At 42.0% G+C, this 22,515-nt stretch overlaps 1 protein-coding gene across 3 annotated transcripts in view; it reads left to right on the forward strand.

Moving 5' to 3' along the window:
* nrxn3b (neurexin 3b) overlaps positions 1 to 22,515 on the forward strand; it is a 310,461-nt gene that overhangs the window by 210,883 nt on the left and 77,063 nt on the right. The window lies entirely within an intron of this gene.

Raw genomic sequence — 22,515 nt, forward strand, 5'->3', positions numbered from 1 at the left:
AAGAGATAAAGTCCACAGACAGTGGTTGGAGGGAAAGTGGAGAGGTAAGGCACAATTTCATAGACTTTCACAGTTTTCACCCACTTATTTGTTTTTTATGTTACTGTTACTCACTCACATGTTAAATTTGGGGTAGCAGGGGGGGGTATGTGAATATGTTTAGGCACTAAAAGCTACTTGGGTTTAGGAAACAGTTGTGGTGTGTATTAAAGAAGGTGCCTTAATGAAATTAACTGCACATTTAAAAAAAAAAAAGACATTTAGCCAGTGTGTTTAACAGTGTGTCACACCAGGGGGCTCTTTACAAGTGTCCATATGTGAAGAGTTGGGAGGAACAGACAGATGTTGTTGCACTTCTTCTAAATTGGAAGCACTTGATTCCTGCCACAACGTTTGCTTCAAATTGTTAACGCCAGTACGAGTGGATATAATATTTATCACAGTACAATATAACTTAAAAGATAACCAGATGTGGTTAGCAAAAAATATCTTTTTTTTTTTTTTTTACAATTTAACAACTCTGGTTAGTTCTGGTTTCCAGGAAGTTTCCATCTAGATAAGAACTGGCTAGCTTGGTGCCCGCAGCCCACTCTCCTGTCTCGTGGAATACTGTCAGCCCTCTGTTTTCAGCTGCCTCCAACTGTGTGTGTCCATGTGTATCCTGTATTTGTCTGTAGGTGTGTTTGCCCTGTGTATCTTTTCACAATGCTGCATCGCTGTAGTTTCGCCAGGAGCTATCCTCCTGCCATGCAAAATGCACCTCAATGTGGATCCACTTCAGAGCCTCTCCACGTACACATCCACAAGGCAGTGCTTTTTTTTTCTCTCTTACAGATATATCTGTTTGCACTGCTGACCTACGTTAAACAACTTGGGCATCAAGAAAAAAAAACAATGGGTCTAAATATATTCAGTGATGTCTCACTTAAACATCAGTCCCAAAGCAAATTAGAGGTCTGAGTATAGTGACACTGATTTAAAAAAGGAAAGTAAACAACTGACTGTTTTCCAGCAGAACGAGTCTGTGAACACTGACAGCCGGATCACAAGAGGATGAATCTATTCTGATCCTGCTGAGGATCATCATAACAGTCATATAAAAACAAACAAACAAAAGAAAAAGAGACATGAGTAGCCGCTGATTAGAGCTGCCATTCAGCTCTGTAAAGAAAACAGCAAATCTATGTGTGTATTTTATAGACTGGACATTTCTCACCTTAATAGAGACGAGCTTCACCGATCAGTTATTGGTGCCGAGTAGCTATCTGCTTTGATGATACACACAATCGAGGTGCGTAGGTGAATAAATGGATGTGTTTATATGTGTGGGGCGGTACAGTATGCTTCTGTTTCCACCTAGAGTTTAAGGATATATCAAATTCACATGTTTTACCACATTAAAGTCGTTTGATTTCCAAAATTTTTGCAGAGGAAAAAAAACCTTCAGGGTGTCTGCTTAAATAGGATTTGTCAATATTATGCACAGTTAAAAGTAAAGATACTTCCATGTAATTTGTGTTCAGGATTGCTGTCAAGTTCTTGAAGAGAAATCAGCGTACACTGTAGGAGATAGCAACAGCTTTCCACGATTTGTTGCTGTAACCCTGTGATTTTCATACAACAGCACATAGTGAAGGGAAAGAGCGACAGAAGCAAGACACAAAAACATTTCTGGCACCACTCAGAACCACTCTTTGAACCACTGCGACATTCATGTTCCCTTTTTTTTTTTTCTTTTTTTGATTTTTGTTTTTCTGTTGACAGATTTGCGTCTTCCAAATTGCTCGGATGAGATATGAGTGAAAGAAAAGAAGGAAAAAGGAGACTGGACAGACAGTTTTCTACCTAAAACCATTAGACTTAATCCTCAAAGGAGACGCTTCGCTCTCCATACAGTTGCCACACATTAACGCGCACCTACCGACAATCATCCATTTTATTGGCACTCACGTCCAACTGGTATTCATTTGTCATGAATATGATGCAGAGCAGTGACCATTAAAGTGTCTCCAGTTGTCTAGTTAGAGCTCTATGAACAGGAAGCAAAGAGCCTATCACTTTGTCTTTTCATCTTCCTACTGCTCTCAAATGGAGTGGAGACATTCAATTTAAAGTCTAAGGCCTTGTAGGAGCCAGTGACTTTCATTAACTCTATCCCTCTGAAGTAGCTGAAGGAGAGGTACAGCATCAAAGAACTTTAATTATCCTGGCCTGCAGTGAGAGACAAAGTGATATAACTGAGGCAGAGAAAAAAGAAAGATATAGAGAAAAAGAGCCAGAAAAACTAAAGAGGCCAAAAGTATGGATCATCTCATAATATTGACTAAGTTGCTTTATTCCGTAAATTTTTTTTATTGTTAAAACCTCAGGGTTTTAAATTGCTTGCTTGCTTTCATTGTCTGGCATTTGACTGGTTTGTGGAGCCCTGCTGTGGGATGCCGTCAGGAAATAACGGCCAAATCTTTTATTTTGATTTGATCTTCACCCTGCTCTGAAATTTACCTACAAAAATCTGGAACACATTCACAACCATTAATACCTTTGATCATGGAGTCATAATGGTAGACTGCAGCATGTTCGCACAACTGTGTGTAGAAACAAGAAATCTTGGCAGGACCAGAGCGACAGAGAAAAGGTGAGAATTTTACGGGGATAGATTGGTTTCCATCCCCAGGAAAAAAAGGAGTACATTTCTCCTTTTTTTTTTTTTTTTTTTTTTGAGTGGGCCAGCCAAGAGTGATAGTGGGACAGACATTCAGACAAAGTGGTGGAGCGGAGGGCGGTCTGTTGGGAGCTTGGCGGTAAAGGTCAGGGACGGGGAGATGGCTCTAGCGCAAGGACATAATTGGCTAGGCAGAGAGCCAGTTCAACACACACATCCCCACAAAGGTTGGAGACAGTGGCCTGTTGAGGGAATTGGAGCCTACTGAGGGAATGAGAGCCACCTGAGAAATGTGTAAAAGTCTTGACAAAGATTGTTTGGTTCTTCATCAGTCATCTTTTTTTCCTCTCTTTTTGTAACTCCTCTGCAACTCCTGGAGATCCCTGCTGCAAGCTTTGTGGCTTTGCTCTCATTCTCTCATTTTTGTCTCTCTCGTCACATTCTCTCCCGAGCTCCCTATCCGCATATCTCCGGTGCTTTTCATATCCAAATCAGTTTTTGAGGTTCCTCTCTCAACAATATTTCACTGTCGTCATCGAAACTTTAATGCGATTGACTCTCTTCTCTCTTTCTCAATCGCCTCCTCTGTCCTGGAGTGGCTGCAGACTTCCAGCAGGCTGGTTCTAACAGAATACCAATGCTCTTAAATGAGCACCAAGTAAAGTCCTAATCTGCAGTATGTGTGTGCTTTTTGATAGAATCAGAAAGTCCTCCATAAAGGGGGTAATTCATCATTTATGGGGTTATTCTTTCTCATATATGACATGATTGTTTTATCAAGGACTTCCAGAAAGGTGTCTGCTGTCCCTTCTGGCGCTGCTCAGGTGGCATTGATAGCTTTAGCTGGGCTCATTTGCAATACAATGAGACCTAATAAAACCTAGATAGGGAGCTGTGACTAAAGCCATGACTACCACTACCACTGGTGCACTCCAGTCTCAGGGGTTTCTGCTTTTAGGTCATGTGCGTTCACATGCAGGCACACATATAGAAAGACACATATTCAACCGCAAAGTTTGGTTGTGTTTTGCATGTTAATGAATTCCTCAATGCCAGTGCAAAGAGAAATGGAGTAGGCAGAGAGAGATTAGGGTTAGGGGCACTGTGTTAGATGCCTATCATCAAAGAGAATTAAAATCTTGTAATAGATGTAAAAAGCACCCTTGGGCAGTAAAAAGGGGGAAGTGATTTGGCAGAGGGCAATGCAAAGCAAAGAGTGTACTCGGGATATATACCAGTAGACAGGCTTTGCTTTGGGGAGGGTGGGGAGGTTTTTCCAATCAAACTATCCGCAGGCATTGATTCAATGTGACTGCTGTAAGTGGTTGTAAGTGAGAAAATAGTCAAACACTCATTGGCTTGTACTTAGAGATAGCTCTCTTAGGCTTGCACAAGTTGATAGACTGTCAGCACTAGGGCTTAGCACATGGTCATTTCTGCACCCAAGGGTGCATTAATGGGTCCTTCCTTCCTTCCTTCGTAGTGTGGTGTAAGCTGAATAATGGTGATATGAAGGTTTAGTGAGCTTTTTCCTGGCCGTTCAGCGTTCATTCATCGATCTGTGTATGCTAATGCAGGTTTTAAAAAAAAAAAAAATCTTTTTATTTTAGCCACAATGAACTCTTCCATCATAAAGACAGAACCAAAATGTGAAACTGAAAACATCTCTCTGTTTTCATCCCGTCCCTTCCACTGTCACTTTTCCTGGTAAAAGTGCCCTAGATGAAACAGACAGAGAGGCAAAGCAAGACAGCGGTGCTGCTTAGCCCCTCCCTGCCTGTCCCCTTTCTCGTGGGATCTCTTTTTGCATCAGCGTAATGTTTTATTGATTTATCGGCAGCGTGAGAATGATCCATTTATCCCTGTCTTGGAGAGAAATATGAGTGTTGTTGATGTGTTCTGGCTGAATAATCCTGGTATTAATCGAAGCCAAGGAGTGTCAAGACGAGGTGATTGGGCTGTTTGAGGTCTGTAGTTGGAGTGGCATTTGAATGAGGTGGCTTGGCATAGGGATGGCGACTTGGGCTTAACAGGGAAGCCACGATTCATCACACTGGGACAGCCGAACAAAAAGAAGAAGAGTCAAAAACATCAGTTTGCAGCCTATTAACGCAAGCTTTGAATGAATTTCGGTGCTATGAAGGACTTTGTTTGTTCCATTTGTAAACATTGAGCAATACAAAATGATATTTTTGGGGGGGTGGGATTGGTGTCACCTCCCTGCAGTCCTGTGGTTGAGGACGAGTTAAGTGTGGCATTTCAGGGAGCCCTAAGTGAAATCTAATATGGCGTTTGTTTAATTAAAACCCAGGCAGTGTTTTGGGGGCAGCAGATTAGTGCTAAAAGATCCAATTAAAGTGTTTGGTGAGAGAGGAGCACTGGAGCCTGTTGGGTTTCCTCTCTGATAAGTGAAATACCTTGCAGCCAAACCTGATAGTGCTGATAGCATATAATGAGAAAGGACCCTTAGTGTTACGAAGAGCTACAGCAAGCCGCTAAGTACAGCTCCTTCTGTTCATACTCCCTGACTCCCCTGCCCTACTTTCATCCAGATACACATCCTTGCGGTGTTATCTCTCAGCACAATCAGTATCCAAAAGCAGAATTTTCAGGAGCGCTGTGGCGTCCCTCTTTTTTTCCAATGAAGCCGGATTTGTTCACGTTCTGCTGAAAGATGCGGGAAAACAAACTGAGATAAAGGGGGAGAAGATTCTTCTTTGGAGTTTGTTTGTTAGCCTAATCTCTCCCACTTGGTTTTGCAAGCTCAGATAAGTGTCTAAATCTTTTATTAGATTCTGAGAACGCTAGAACAACTGCAGTCTTGATGGGATAAAATGGGGACATTTAGCATACAACTAATGTTTCTTTTTTTCTTGTTTTCTTTCTTTCTTTTTTGTACCAGTAATGCTGGTGCAAATGATTCCCAATGAGAAGTAGTTCTTTTTTTTTTCAGCCATTTTTGCTTACAAACGCAGCTGGCCAGAACAAGCAGGACAGTTAGTCATGGGAGGCGTGTGCAGAGAACATTTGTGTGTGAAAATATTGCAGTGGGTAATGGGATGTGAGGCTTCATGTATTCCCATTTCTCCATGCTTTTTTCTGTCAGCCTGGCACATTAACAGTTATTTCAACACTAGCCCTCTGACTCCTGCCACCCTTAGTTACTATGCTGGAACCACATATCTCGCCTCACCGGCCCCTTCATCTCACCACAACAGAGCACTCCGAAGCAGCCATTAGTGAAGCAATCAGCATAGTGTAATGTAAATATTTGCCTGGGGCTATTTCAGAAGGACCCACAGCCAACTGAATAAGTATGAAAGTCTCTGGATGAAATTTATACTTGAAGCCTTGATGCACCTGCATGCGTGCACCCGTATATCCATACACAGCCACAGAGATAATGTTAAGTCACCGGCGCTCACCCACGCGAGCGTTTTCCTTTCTCTGTCTCAGCTGCGGTTCTTCGCAACAGTGTGAATGCCTCTCTGCCATCAGTCTGAAGAACTTCTATTGTACTCGCTGGCAGGGTGCTTGTGGTGCACTTGATGGAACAAAATAAAAGTTTAAATTGATCAAGGTAATGTGAAATTTGACAGAGCAAAACGTTCTCCCTGAGACAGCTTTGATGTTTTCACTTTGTTTCAATGTTTGATGTCAGGATTGCTCGTTGAGTGGATGTATACATGCGCTGTTATGGCAGAAAGATGCCTCCCAGTCCTATCTTTCATCCCGCCTCACTCTCTTGACATCGTTTTCATTTAAAATTCCATTATTGTCATATCCGGGTTTTTTTTCTTTCTTTTTGGGAACAGAATGTGTTTTGAAATAACGAGTAGAATTTTAGTCTTGTACATCGCAGTGATTCTACACTAGTGGTCAGTGCTGCACCCAGTCTTTTCCTCAGATTTCATTTGTGCTTCAGTTGCCATTGTGAAGCACAAATGAACTTCTTAAATGATTTGTAAAAAGAGAGAGAATAGGCAGGGTAAAAAGCAACCATTCCTTACCAACTTCAAGTGTTGGTAGCCCCAGTACATCTGTACAATCACAATCTATTACCTCACACTGCTTCTTTGAACCAGACCTCTCACTGAGGATCTGCAACCTCCTAGCTGGAGCTCAGGGTCGGATGCAGTGATAGGATGGGGTGTAGCCAGGTTGTGCGCAAGATAAGAAAAGCTTTCATAAACTTTTTTTTTTTCTCCCATGTTCTCATTCAGTGTTGGTACACGATGCTCTGGGTTCTGGTGAGAAGGGATGGACTTGCGAGGGCTGCAGTGACGCATTATTTTTTAATCCATTTTTTTTCTGAAGTCCTCCAATAAATGGTTGGGCTGCAGATCACATTAACTGTATTATTTTTTTTCTACTGTTGCAGCATACTAGGTTACCTCAAGGTGAACAGCCCACTTTATGTAATGTAGAACATGTGTCTTTTGTCCATAGCTTCAAAGGAACCTGTTATTGGAACCTCCCGTTAAGAGGTCTGACCTACATGAAAAGCAATAAAAGTAATGCTTTATATTCACAAATAAAGCTGCAGCTTTATATTGGATAGGCTTCTGGCATTGTCTGTTCTGTTATTTGTGCCTCCTTTGGCACAATATAAAACAGCCCTATCAGTATTCATATCCAGCGTTGCAGAAAAAGGAAGTCAGATCCTGATAGGCTCTGTGTGACTGTGGCACCTGTTGCCCTATTGGCTCAGCCCATGGATTGATGTCTTCCCTTTGATGAAACAAGTGCTCATGTCTAGACTATACAATGGACTCTGTCACCTTGCCTTTTTTACTGCAACATATTTAAAGGGTGTAGGTCACTGAGCGTTTACAGTTTTTTTTCTTTCTTTTTAACCAAATGGATTGTGTGCCTATAGGTAGGTCTCCATGTAACAGGAGTAGCAATATGTTTTAATGAGCTTGACTCCCCAGGGCAGTGGAATAAATTTCTCAATTTGGCATGGAAGTGAAAAAAAAAACAATAGAAACCCCATGCTTTGTGCTGATCTATTGTCCCACGGCAAGGAGAGAAAAAAAACCTGTTCAATGAAGATATGCCAAAATATATTTGAATGATGCCTTTTTGGTTTCTGTTTTGTCAAAGGTAGCTCAGGGGCCCTGCTGGCTGAGACTTTGTCTTTCCTGTTCATGTGTTCATTTTTGTGCGTGCCATATGAGCCAAGATGTGTGTGAGCCTGGGCAGAAGGATTGAAGTGAGCTTTGTACAAAGATTTTGCCTATAGTCCCCGTCCCCGTTACTATGCCGCTGCAACAATTCCCCCATCAATTTGACTCACACAGAGTGGCAGATTTCTTCTGCCTTTCATGAGCTGTTGAAAGCCACCAACGCTTGCTTTAAATTTCTTGTCAGTTCAGCTAAGTACATCTTCAAAGGCAGAAACTGGGACCGGGTGGTATGGGTGGGGTTGAGGTATATGAATGAAGGACTGAAAGAAGAACAGGGCAGAAGGAAGGGAAGGAAGAAAGCTGGGATAGAAACACTTGGTAGCTTAGCTTCTCAGTGTACATCTACTCTTAAATTGAAATCTGCACATCAGAAAAAGGTAAGCACACTTTAGACATGTTGTGGAAATGATGATGAGGCTGGGTTTGCAGTTGTGTAGATGTAATTGTTCAGGAGATGCAAATCAACTTGAAATCAGGGCAATGGGGTGAAGCGCCCTGTGTTTTGTATCTTAAAAGGCACTATATTAATAAATGTACTTACTTAACTATCTTATTACAGCAGACATAGTCATTCAATATTTTTACCCCTCAGCCTAAAAAGATTTATGGAGTATTGTTGTCAACTTAGTTGTTTCAGCTTTGTGAACGCGATAGCTCGAGAACAATATGACCTAGAATGTTCAAATTGATACCATAGATGCATCAACTAAAAATCTCAGACAACTTAGTTTTTACCATAATAATGCCAATCACAGAAAGTGACAGTATTCTCAGTGGTTTATATTTTGTATGATTTTAGCATTTCTTATTCCCAGCTCTTACTTAGCCATTTGAATTTGAATTGATGTGGTGAATAAAGTCACTAAGGCTCATATGCGCACCATTAAGATCTACTGAGACCTGGTAATTATGTGCTCTAGGACTTGTGCTTCCAGGGGATTTGTGCCACCTAAAGATTCTACTGCCAGGAGGCTGAGGGGTAGCGCTGGCGGCCGACAGTATTTTTAAGTCCTTCTCTAACACAAAGTTTCACATACCCCTTCCTACATCTACTCTCCAGATAAGGAAACAGGCTATGCCTCTGCGCTATCTGCAAGAAGCAAGGCTGTGCTTGAGGCCCATCATAGAGCCAAAAACAAACACCAGCAAAATATGACTGCATTTATTCGGGTGTCTCCAAAATACTGAAAGCTCACCAAATATAGGAGTTAAATTAAAAAAAAACACACACACACACACACATCACAAATCACACTAATTAACTAACTCATGCACACAAAGAGCATTTTCTGTTGTTCAGGGATATAATAATGAGCAGGCAACCACATTTTTTCATGCTAACATGTTTGTAAAAACTGTCCTCCCTATAGAAATCCTGCCAGTTTAATCAAAGGTGTCTCAAAACAAAACAGAGTATACCCACACCCACAGGACTACTTAACAATCCTTTTATCTGGTAGGACGTTTGAGACTTAAGCCGAGGTCACGGGTCCTACAAGGTTGAAAAGTTTGATGTAAGAGTAGCAAGAACACACAAATGAAAGTCTGACGGTTTACTTGCATTTGTGTGTTCTTCAATACTCAACAGACACACTATCTATTGTGAGCACATCCACATGCTTAAACGCACAGAACAGTCGCAACAACACAGAGAGCTTTTTGGCTTAGCTTTAATTAGGCCGACTCAAAGAAACACTGAGAGGCCAGCATGTTCCATCCCGCTGCCCTCCAAACTCCCTTAGGCCCTCACAAACTCACCCTAGGCAAATTCAGCTAAGCCTTGGCCTCCGACCGGCATACACATCCAAACGTATCCTCACAAGATCACGTCATACTCTGAGGCTCGCGTGCGGATGCGCCTGGTCTCCTTAAACATGTGCTCACTTGCTGTCATTGCCTTGTCCTCAGTCCAAATTGTATACACTCTGCTGCCTATCATCAAGCTCGAGCTCCTGCTTCAGGATTTTGTTAATTACAGCTTTCAAGAAGAACCCTTTATCCCGCATCTGTCCTTTTCTTCCTTCTTCGGATCGATTATATCGTGCCTTGTTTAGATAGGCCGTGTTGCGGTGGCCATTTAAGCATCTATCTTCATTGCTCTCCCCTTTCCTCCTCCAAATAAACCCGTTCTCACCCTTTTGATAAAGGATTGAAAACAGATAACAGAGGAGGCGGTGCAGGACCGACCTCTCTGTGGCTCTGTGGCTAAGTCACTGCAAGGAGATGGATTTTGCTTCTGCGGCCAAATATTCCTGCCGTGGTTTTGTGTCTGGCTCAATGTCCTTGGCGCGCTGGGTGGAACCACCGGCAAGACTTCGTCAAGGTAGCTGGTCAATGGTGGGGAAAAAAGGAATTGGGAGGAGAAGAATGGAGAGGACAGAGTGGAGATGAATTAAAGTGAGGGAGGTTATTAATTATAAGCTTGACACATTCAATAGAGGACTGAAATCAAACCACCTATTGGAGGGGATTGGAAAACAGCAGCTGCAGAGTACAATTCCAATATTGGAACCCAGCTGCAGTAATAAAGAGTGTCTCAGTGTGCTGTCTATCCAAGTGTGTGTGTTTATGTGCACATCTGTGTGGTTCTGACACCAAGAGATGGACCTAAATAAATATAAACTGTGTACGAGTGCTCAAAGAAAATTAAGATGTGTACAGATAGCTGGTAAATTCAGAGACATTTTCCTCCATCATAGAATCTGCTAGCAAAGGAAAAATGGCTGTGTAATTTATTAAATGTTACAATTGTGTGTTGATATCAAAACTTGGCGTAGATTAACAGATGAGGCATCGCCAGCATTTTTGTGCTTTTAGTAGTTCTGGTACCCCTTTACTTTTCCATCCTAGCCATTTACCCACTTGCTAAACTTGCTTAACATTTATATCCATAAGACAGTTGTGGTAAGTATGATTTCCTCATTGGTCCCCTGTTATAAAAACAAGCTGGATGTATTGTGGCCATTTTGCCACCGGCAGCACCGATAAACATTAATAACACAAGTTACATCATCTTCCCATCTTTAGTTTTGCTTTCTATTTGTATGATTCATAATTGGCACAAAAACACATCATCATCAGTCACCCTGGATACCTGTACATGTTTGTTTGCAGACCTGCGGTATCAAAGAAAATGCCACTCTGAAGTAAACCTGTAAAGTGACTTCAGCACCATCATGTTTGGTTTGTGTAGACTGGTTCTTGAGCCTTGTCCAGAGTGTACCCTGCGTCTCACCCAATGACAGCTGGGATAGATTCTAAGTCCCCCACAACTCTGAATTTGATAAGAGACTAAGAAAATGGATGGATGGATGGTCCAACAGCAAATCCCAAGTACCAAGAGTACCAGAGCTTATTCATGTTTCAAAGGTTAGCAGATGCAGAGAGGGAGACTTGTCTGCGAGTGCCTCCCATTTACCTTCTACTAGAATAAATAATTTCTTCTGTTTTCATCAGTTGCATCAGCAAGGTGTTGAGCTGCACAAAAAGACTTTTGTGTAGATTGATGGAGACTGGCCTTCCAAAAGCTGTTCTTTGTTTGCTGCTTTGATGATGGTAGCAGAGAGATGAGATGAGGTCGTGGAGATCTGTGTTGAATACCAAGGACTCCCATAGTTGTTTGGTTTGAACCTGGCAGCAAAAGTTATGATGTCATAATTGTCATTCTCATCCAGACATTCACTGATAGCTCTTGCCCTGCATGGAAGCTGCACTTTCCACTTTTCCCATTATCCACTTAATTATATATTTTTCTTGTCGTTTTTCACTAGTCTGCCTGTCCCTGCCTGTAAACTGAAGTGATTACCCAACTTTACCTACACCTTTGCAGACTTCATCAGACTTGCACTAACATTAAACTCGAGTGCATGAGTTCTCACTGATTGCTACCTGAAGTCTCACCTATTGTTACTAAGACCCAATCTCAGCTCAACGTGTCAAGTGTCATGAAATCTCTCACCTCCTGCTGTATGACCCAGCACTGGAGGAGCACCATCAAAGCTTAGTGAGGTGCACACCACCGCACAAAGGTGAAACCCCGCAGAGAGATGAATTCTGATTCCCTTGACCATTTACCATGTACTGATTGCTTCCATAAATGAATGGCAGACTGTGGGCTCTGTGTACCTTAAAGGTTGCAATGCATGTCACACTGAAATAAGAGCTACCTGTAAAAACCAATCACCTCATCAAGGCTGCCACTGATGGCAGGTCTCAGCTTAAATTGGAGAGTTGTTTAGTGGGAACAGCGGGACCACAGCGAGCGAAGCCTTAAATGTTACTGGGGAATTGAAGTCCTTGGCACAGAGGGTGGTGGCTGAGTAAACTTCAGAAAAGTACAAACTTGATTGAATTTTTTTTTTTTTTCTGTCTCACATGCCAGCCTTCATTTTCTATGTGTGTGGTTTTCTCTGTGTGTGATGGAGAGGGTGCAGCAGACGTAGGAGGTGCATTGCAATGCACAATTTAAGTGTTTCTGTCCGTCATTAGTGGGGAGGAGCTGCTTGCGAGTTAATCAATGAGATGTAAAGGTGTTTGATGTAGGCAAGGTTGGAAACAATGTCAGATTTGTCACAGACGTTGGTGGCTGGGAAGTGGGGTTGCTATGCCAACCGCTGGCACAGCTGGTCTATCTTTAGAGAACACAATGAAGCTGTGTTTCAGCGGGCAATCATCAAATTCACACACAAAAAAGGAGGGCGCAGAACAAGAAAAAAGGTCATCAGACAAGTTCATTAACAGTTTGATTTTGATCTCAAAAGCAGACATCCATATTGTCAGCGTGCTTGCATTGTTTTCCCCCCATGAGGAAGAGTCATCACCGTGTATACCGCTTTAGGTTCAAGTATTTTTCTATTTGATCTTGTCGATATCAAAGGGAAGATTAGCCCCGCTTTATACGAGAGACTTATTCCCTTTTAGCATCTGTCCGTCCATTTCTCTAATCCGTAATTCTTCAAAGGCAGGCAGTCGTGTGAGACAGCGATTCTCAGGTTGTATAAATAGAATCTACCTGTTATAGAAATACACAGCCAGCATGTCAGAACAATGGGTGATTTAATGAGGCTAGCAGGAAAGACTAAAGCTTGCTCACTTCTTCAGACTTATTCATTTTGGAACATTTGTTTGTACCTGTCACCTTCCATTTAAAACCACAATTACTGTACATGAGGGAAGACTGGATGCAGGGTGCCACCTTAATTATCACTTCTCACACTTTCAGACTTTCTGTTGCACCCAAAAGCGTGAAAAAAAGATGTGAAATAGTTCTGTAACTTTCTGTGTGTGCGTGTGTGTGTGTGTGTGTGTGTGTGTGTGTGTGTGTGTGTGTGTGTGTGTGTGTGTGTGTGTGTGTGTGTGTGATTTTCTGCCATTTTTTTATGCTGTTTTCAAACTTTGACTATGATGTATGCATAGTCAAAGTTGTGAATTGCGTGATGTTGTGCAAAAGTCGTGCAATTTGCGTGATGTGAAGGAGTTCTAACTTTAGAACTATTTCACATCATGCACATTGTTAATAAATAGCATGCTGCTTTTTGTGTATCATGGCTTGAAATGACACACAAAAAGCTTAGAATGCACTGTGATAATTAACAAATAGCCTTCCTATCTATTTGATGATCCCACGCTGGTTAGAATGTATGTCCATGCCCACAAACAGTCATCCATCCTTGGTGTTTCTGCAGTTGTGCAGAGAGTAACCGTTGATGTCCACCAACATACTTTGGACCGGAACTGGACTCAAAGAAGTTTTTGTACCTTTGGGAGCAGCAGAGAAGTCTGCAGAGGCTTATAGATGTTGGTCAATGAGAACCAAGTGATTGCATTCATCATGGAGCAAAAATATAGAGGGCCGGTATAATATATGATGCAAATACAGTATATTCCCACAGAGCCCCAGTGGCAAGAAAAACAGAGCTGGAAATGAGCATGATATGTCACCATTAAGAGTAGCTACCTACCATCAAACAAACACTGAAACTGGTTGCTCGGTGTAGCAAATGTGGCAGCCAGTTGGACAGATAGTCAATCCATCTTGACTTATTACATTCTGTACACAACTAGTCTGAGGCAAGCAAACAGAACTAGCGAAATCCATTTGCTCCTGTGGTTTGTTGACATCATGTGAAAAATAACTCTGCAAAACTGTCCGACTCACTGGAAGGGTCTGCTCTTTATTCAGCATGTTTCAGCAGAGGGGCTTTATCATCCAGTGGGAACAAACCTATCTGTTCACTAGAAGAAGGCTGAGCAGACCACAAAGAAACTTAATAACAGAACAATCAAACAAAATGTTAAACAGTATAAATTACCATGTGTTTTGGATAAAATGGTGGTGTTTTTCAATGATAAATTTGTCTTGTAAACAAAGTTATATTAAGTGTTACCATAATGTGCTGCATCCGTGAGGTCTAATAAAAACATTTGGAACACTGCCTTCCATTTCCATAGAGCTTGTGCAAATCAATTTATTTTTTTTAATAATATTTTTCAAATAGCACCAATAATTGTATGGCCATTGGTTAGTGCATGAGGCATAAAATAGGTTATAGCACTCATCCTGATAATTAATTGCAAAGCTCTTCTTTTTTTATTAAATAACTATAAATGAAATCTGCAGTTAGGATGCAAGCTTTTGAGATCATGAATCCAGAAAGCGTGTTGTGTATTCTCAGCCCCCACCCACCCACCACCACCACCCGTAATCATATCAGTGCCATTTAAAAATAAGTTCATCGTGAAATATCAGATCACCACATATTGAGTTCCTGTTTGTTTCAGTTAATTAACTTTTTAAAAATTTTACCCATGATTGAATGAGTGAGGCCAGCCACAAGGGTCTTAAATGTGAATTAATTCTAATGGTCAGCAGGGGGCAGCTTCTGGTCTTGAGCCCTGGTTTCGAGTCTTCAATGCATAACACAATAAGAAATTTAGAATTGAATGGATAGTAAAGAGTATGATTATGGGACTGGCTACTGTATCATATGATAGTGCAGTGTTTCTCACTGAGATGAGCACCAAACTTGAGGCTTCAAAACAGGAGTGGGTGATGCCACTGCAGCTACATCTGTCTTTTATATACAGTCTATGGATCCAAATTATTATTGCTGTGTACAGTAAAGGGCAATGCACAAAAAAAGCTGTCCTGTGAAGTGTCTGTAAAGTCTCAACTTTTGCCATTCCTTGGACCAAAAGTTTGCAAAGAGTTCAGCACGGGCAAATGTGTCTAACTTGGGTTTGAGTCATAAAGGCCTTAGGATAAGATCAGTCGATAAAGTTTCAGTGTTGTATTTGTGTATCGGGGCCTTTCAGTTATTGCAGAGAAAAGGGGAGAGAGAGACAGACAGACACAGGCTTGTAGAGAGTGAGGGAATGTGGAGCTATGGGCTCTCCGTGGAAGCCTTGGCAAAGACAGACAGGCTGCACTGCCCTCTGGGGATGATTCAATTATAAATGATGCTTCCACTCAGAGCCATCTTGGATTCCCTTATTCTTCAGGAGGTCTTCTTCACCTAATCCTCGGCAGGGTTTGGCGTGGCCTGCCTCTGAAGTGATATGCCTCACACACATTGTGTGTCATGCATTATGAATGACGGGAAGGAGACACTCATGTCCTAATTTTCTGAGAGCGGTGGGAACATCAACACCGGATCTGACAGAATGTAAATTTGCACCCTAGAAAAGCACAGGATCGAGTCAGGTTTTACAAAGCTCTGACGTGCAAGTGCCCTAACTATTTATTAGTAATATTTTTGTGTGTTTATGCTTGGTGAGTTGGCTCCACTTTTGCTGTCCATCTATGTCAGTCTGTCTCTTCTTCTTTAACCCAGCATCCTTCCACGTCTTTCCTACCTTGTACCTTCTTTCCTTTCATCTCTCCGCAACGTCGCTCTTTCCCCTCTCTAAAAATTCCACTGGTGGCAGTGAGCAGCATTAAAGTCAGCAGACAGGTCTTCTTTGTAGCCTAGAGTGCTGTGTGGATCTCAGCTGCAGCCCCCTCTCCCTCTCTCCCTGCTCCCCCAGCCTCTGAAATCCCCTTCCCGCTTCCCCTTCCTTTTACAACCAGAGAGAATAGGAGCTGACATCTCCAGAGAACCGAGAAAAAAAATCATTTAAAGCCCTTCCTCTCTGTCCGCTTGCTGCTACAACAGAGAGGAGTGTCAGTATTGCAGCAGGAGGAGAGACAAGAGGGTGGGGGGTTGGGTCGGGGGGGGGGGGGGGGGGGGGGTGAGACTGGCTATCCAAGTTTTGCGGTAATGAGAGGGGAGTTGTTATGGCTCACCTTCTGCTGTTCAAGTGTGTATGTGTGTGTGTGTGTGTGTGTCTGTGTGTGTATTTTCACTTCTGTGTACTCACATTTGCACCTTGGCAGTGTTGCATGAATCTGAAGTGAGGATACATGACTGCTTTGTTAATGGGTGTCAGTGAGTCGATCTTCCCGTTCTTCTATAGCGATCTGAGGATGCTTTGACATGCCTGTGAGTAAGGAGCCAGTGTTACAAAGCCTTTTCCTGTTGCTCACAGAGAGTGGGGGTGGAGGGGCTTGGATCATCTCAGGCTCCCATCTACACCGCTTGACTCTCTCTCTCTCCATCTGTGTTTCTCACTTCTCCGCTTGCCTCTCTCCTCCAGCAAAAAGTGACTCTTTCTCCGCTCTTCCCCGTTTACCATCTCCACATCTCCTCACTTCTGCCACAGCCACACGATGCAGATGGCAAATCAAGCTGTTCGTCACTGAAATATGTCAAATATGTCCAGTCAAGGGTGACAAAAAAAGATAAACTTTTTGAGTGAGCCCTCTTTACTTCCTGTTGTGTTGTTGAGGTTATTTTCAGGGGTTATTGTTGTAGTTCTGTTAGTCAGTTTGTAAATATCATTGAAGTCAGATCCCGTCCTTCTAACGAGTGCATCAAGATTGTGGACCAGAACTGGGTGGTCTGCAGAACTTTAAATTGACCCCCTGCCTGTCTAACTTCAGTTTAAGCTGAGGTCTGTGTTATCAGAGTAAATACATTCACCTGTGTATCAATTTATTTCATTTATACAGGACTGCCATATGGGTGTTAAGCTGTGTCCAATTAATAGAAATGTAGAGTATGAGAAACAAGGGTTACACCAGTAGCACTGAAACACTTAGTTACAAATTGGTTGGTTCAGGTTAACAAAATTAATTAACAGTAGTGCCTGACTCATATATATATATATATTTATACATGCAGGGCCAATATCTCTGCAATATTAGGTATTAGATGTGTATCATATCAGTATATATCAATCATTTATTTATTGGATTATCTGTAAACTGTAAACTGCATTGTCACAATATCTCAGTAAGGACACATGAATAGCTGCACATAAAAGATGTTATGGAAATCTGTTTATGTTTAATGTGTCTGAAAGAAAAAATATTGACCAATATGTTGGATTTTTAAATCACCAAATATTGTAATCTGATATTGGTCAATTGATAAATATTTTTAAAGCAAATTCTTCACTGGTCGCACCTTCAGTGTGAGGATGTGATGCCAGGAAAACCAAAACATCTCCTGGGCTTTTTATTTATTTATTTATTTTAACACACTTACTAACTTATTAAAAACTGACACAAAAAAAAAAAAAAATCAGCAAAAAATCCAAAAACGAAAAAATATTTTGAACACGCTTCCACAGACACTACAATACAGAGTACAATATGTCCCTGTTTTCCCTCCTGATGTTGTTCTTTCCTTTCTCGCAGCTGCACTCCATCAGCGCTGGCACCAACAACCACCTCCAACATTACTGGCAACACTAAATCCCACTGCAGCACCAAAGCCTTTGTTTCTCTTGGCGTTTTTGGGCAAGTGTAATACAAATACTACCAGTGTAGTTTCTGACTGCTCAATCCCAGCACATGGAGCTGCTGCCCAGTGGCTCAGACTTTATCATCTTGGCTACTTCTGCAACTTTGCAGGCCAAGCAGAAGCTGCCTAAACCTCTGCCTCACTTTGCTGCATTTGTCAATTGACTCTGGCTCATAAAGTCAGAATATGACTCTGACAAAATGTAATACAATGTAGAGTAAGCTGCACAATGCTCTGTATGTATTGTGTAGACTGGGAAATAACTCACTATCGCACACTATTTGTGTTGAAGTTTCTTAAAGTTTACACATGAAAGTGTTCCTCCTTATCCACACCAGACCCTAGAAAACATAACACACATAAAGTTTAATTATTCTGAATTATTAGACTTTTAAAGGGGCTGTCATGCTACAGTATGAGTAAAATTTGGTGCAAACCTTATGTGATTTTTTTTTTTTTTAGTCATAAGTTTTGTACTGTTTGTACATGCAGCTCTGGCTGCATGAGAGAAAAAAACCCCCCAAAAAAACACTTTTCACTATGTATACGCTCTGTCCATTCTGTGTCTAGTTTCAGTTTTCCTCCCACTTCCATTACCCCTGGTTTTTGGCGCGTGAATCCATATAGTGTGGTAATGCTGCAGCTTATTATAACGGGGAAACAGACAGTGTAAATCATTCGAGGCTGCCTGTTTCCTTTGCATAGCCATTCTTCACGACACACTGCCCTTCATCAATCATGTTCTGCGTTTTGTTCAGTGTCGCTCTTGAGAGATGGGACTCGCGGCCACCGTGTGCGATGACAGCACAGACACACGCACGCACACACACACACCAGGCGTTTTATTTGTGTATGCCACAGAAATACATTAGAGCCCAACAACATGCATATAAGTATGTATGCATAACGTTTTAGCCATTTCCTCTAAATTTGCTTCTGGCAGCTGATTGAGGAGCGGCAAGAGAGAGGGAGATCATTCAGTCATCAGTCCTCCTCTCACCCGATCCCAGAGGGGAGCAGCAACAGTTGGAAATATGAATTATGAAATGATAAGAGGTTGTAAAATGGAGATAAATCCCAGTGATTACACAGTTCAGTATCTCACAATTTGATTCCTCTGCCAATGATTCTTTATTGTCGTTGTGTGAAGGACAGCAAGCCTAATAATTCCCTGTGTATGAAGCACAGCAGGGGAAAGTATTGTAATGATAGAGTTCTTTTGAACGTGATTGAGGAGGCAATTACATTTTGCATCTTACTTCCAGGATGTTTTTTTAGGGCTCCACTTTCTTTTCTTCATTCTCCGATGGCAGAAAATTCGACCACATCAAACCGTGTTTGTCTTCTTTCTCCATCCCCTGGGGTGCCAGCGCTGCAGAAAGCCCAAGAGATAACAAGGGGGAAAACATAAAAGCACATAAACAAGACACACACACACACAGACACACACAGCACAAGGAGAAAGAAGAGTAAATGTGTGCACTTGCAGATGCGTATGTCTGTGCACGCTTTAAGACTCGTACATGTCTATGCAAATGACTTAGAGCATGCATGTGTGTGCGTGCTCACACACAGAGTTAGAGTTTAGAGCATTTACCCAGTGCAGTTCTGTGCCTCTGGATAGCTGGTAGTGCCACCTTTTTCTTAGTGGTGTCTAACACACATGTATGCAACACATATACACACTCCCAGTACTCCAGCCAACTTAATCTAAAAGAAAAAAAAAAAAAAAAAGCTTGACTACCACCTCACCCAGGCTTTTACTGTAGGTCTGCTGCCTCTAAACAGAGGGTTTTATCACAGCGTGGTGTGAAGTCTGAATACAACCAATTACCCAGTTATAACCGACATGCACTTTGGCAGCTGCTCTGCTCTGCTCTTTTTCCTTCTTTAAAGATAGCATTGTCGGCTGCTAAAATTCACATGTGCATGTAGAGGACTGACTTCAAGGAGAGCGAGTGCAAATTACGGTAAAAAATGTATTTAATTTTTTTTTTGATTATTTTTAATCAGTATTAAGTTGAGAGCTGGGACAGCAGATTGAGCGTGCTATCATTTTTTTCCCCCACTGGTCAAGTGCATTGAAAGCAGTGACCTGCAGTGACTTCTGGCTCTGTGTGAAAAATCCTGTGTCCTCCTCTTTTTTTTTCTTTTTTTTTCCTTCTTTCCTTTAGTTCTGTAATGTCATGTGGGGGCTGAAGGACAGAACATAGCTCTGTCCTGCAGACAGGTGTCCTGACCTTCTGTCTGCTCTTCCACGCCTCAGGGGACCTCTGTGAAATAGAGGCCAAGGCTTTGACCTAGTCTCTCATCTACAGTTTGTCTCTAAACGGAGGCATGCTGCAGATGCAATGAATCACAACTCTGCAGAGCAGTGCATTAGTGCATCGCCTTTATTTCAGAACTATGCAATCACTGTAGGTTTTGAAAACTTGTTTGGAGGTATTTTTTCCCCCTCATTTTCATTTAAAAATAATCATATTAGAAACTCAGTCTTGGTCATTTTTGTTTCAGAGGGCTTCTTATCTCCAGTCACAAGTCAACGCCGCACCAGTGTGCTACAATAAGATTTCAGATGGCCTCACTCCAATACCCAGTGGCCACAGCAAGATTGCATTATTCAAAGCTGGAGATGAAAGTCCCCTCTGATAGACTAAAATATCACTGTACAGTAATCTGTTTGTAGATTTGATTCCTTTGATGATATTTCCCCTACAGTTAGCTTTTCACCAGGCGTCATGGCTCCAAAAGCCCACGTGTGTGTGTGTGCATCAATTCTGCTATTTATTGCTTATTAATCTTCCAACCTTGTAAGTAATGATGAGGGGAAATCGCTGTGATGGCTCATCTCTTAAAGAATTGCAAGAATGAGCACAACATCAGTAGAAGAAGTCTGTGGTGATTACAAGGAAGAAAGGAAAGGGACATTGGAATAGTTAGAGCACAATAAAGTGAGGAGGCTTTTTCAGACATTCCAAAAAAGCAAAGAACAAATTAGCCTGCTTGTCGCCTCTTTCATGCAAGCTGAGTGAATTAAACTCCCAGATGCTGAATCAAAGTCTTTGTTGCATTGTTACCAAGAAAATCAAGGTAGATGCACCAGACCATTGCTTTGGCACACTCGGAATGGTCTTAAAGGGTTTTCTGGCTGAAGTTTAAAAAAAAAAAGAAAAGAAATCATCAGCATTTTTATTGCAGTCACATTTTCTTTTTTTCTTTTTTTTTTCTTTTTATTTTTCTTTTGGCAAAAAGAGCTGCATTTTATGCTGCCCAGCTAATTTTTCAAAAACTAAGAAACAGAAAGAAAGGGAAAAAAAAACCTTGAAAAGGCTATTGTTTATTTACAGTTTGCGAGCCAGGTAAATGCCCGAGGAAGTTTTAGATAAGATAATTGAGAGTATGAATGTGAAAATATGCTAGAAATGTTATAACACGGCATCGCTCCAGTCTTCTTGCAAAACTGCTAAAATTTATATTGGTGCTCAGTACATCCACACTTAAAGGGACAATCGCTGTTACTCTAGCGAAATTATTTAAATGAAAGTCTTGACCTTGGGAATGCTGCCTGACCTGTACGTTGTCTCGTCTCAGATGAGTCTCAGAGATGATGCCATTCTCTGTACTCTTGCATGCAAAGCAGTTGGTATGCAGTGGACTTCCTCTGTATGTGGAAATGCAGCTGGTGCAGTCTGAGCCCAGCAGGTTGTTAGGCGATCTCGGGTTCTCTCTCTTCTCTGTACTTGTGCAGATAATCACCCACTTGTGTGACTGAATGTGAGAAGGCATCATGTTCTGAGTGTTTGTGCGAATGCGCACGTGTTTGCACACTTTCAGACTGCATCACGATGTGCATTTATGTCTCCGTCAGCCCGCCTGCTTGTGTGTGCGTCAGCCATTGTGCGTGTGGCAGCCTGTGTGTACTTCATGCCGAACATTGTCTTCTTGAAACACTAAGCAAATCTCCTCAATGTGATAATTGGCTCCCCGGGGTGCTTGTATCTTTGCTGCTCATCATCGTCATCCCCTCCAGAAAAAAAGAGTGTGTGCTAGATGAGATAGGCAAAGTTTGCTCGTTTGCCGGGGAAACTGATCCCGAGTCTGCCTGAACTCTTTTGGCAAGAAGAAACTTTGAGGCAATGAGACAGCGGAGCCAGATCCGGTGTAACCTGGCTGCAGGCTGCTGTCTGCTGCCTTTCATAGCATCAGGGGCTTGTTTTCTGATGCACTGCAATGGATGAAATATGCTATTCGAGGCTGGTGATACATGATACGCTCAATGCTTCAGCTGCGGCAACATCTCTGACAGAAGTCAAGTGATTTTATTGTTTCTGTTCAGGAAAAAAAAACAAGAATTATCTGTGTTAAGCCATCCATTTATGATTATTATTTGCAAGAAATGAAGCGGTGGTTTGAGGCTCTGTGTGCAGACGACCTTCGTTGGTGGTTTGCAGTGCTGACACCTGAGTTGTGTAAAATGTAGACCTGTTTGTGTGCCTGAAGGCAAATAGAGATGCTCATCTGGTCACTAGAGCCTCTCCCTCTTTTTTAGTCCCTCTCATCCATATGTTCTTGGAGTCTCCGGGGTATTATAGACCACAGAGCAGATTGTTGGCCGCTTCATTGGGGAAACAGCGAGACAGCTGGGCACCCATCACACGGCCAAACAGATGTTCAGGTGACTTGCAGAGGAAGTGAATGGAAAAGAGAAATGGCGAGGGGCGGGAGGTGATGCGGAAGAAAGGGAAGCAGAGAGTTGATGGAGGCAGCAAAAAATGAATTAATACATTGATGCAAGAACTCAGAGACTTCATTAGCAATT

Source organism: Archocentrus centrarchus, chromosome 24 (assembly GCF_007364275.1).
Source record: "Archocentrus centrarchus isolate MPI-CPG fArcCen1 chromosome 24, fArcCen1, whole genome shotgun sequence".
Classification (NCBI taxonomy): Eukaryota; Metazoa; Chordata; class Actinopteri; order Cichliformes; family Cichlidae; genus Archocentrus; species Archocentrus centrarchus.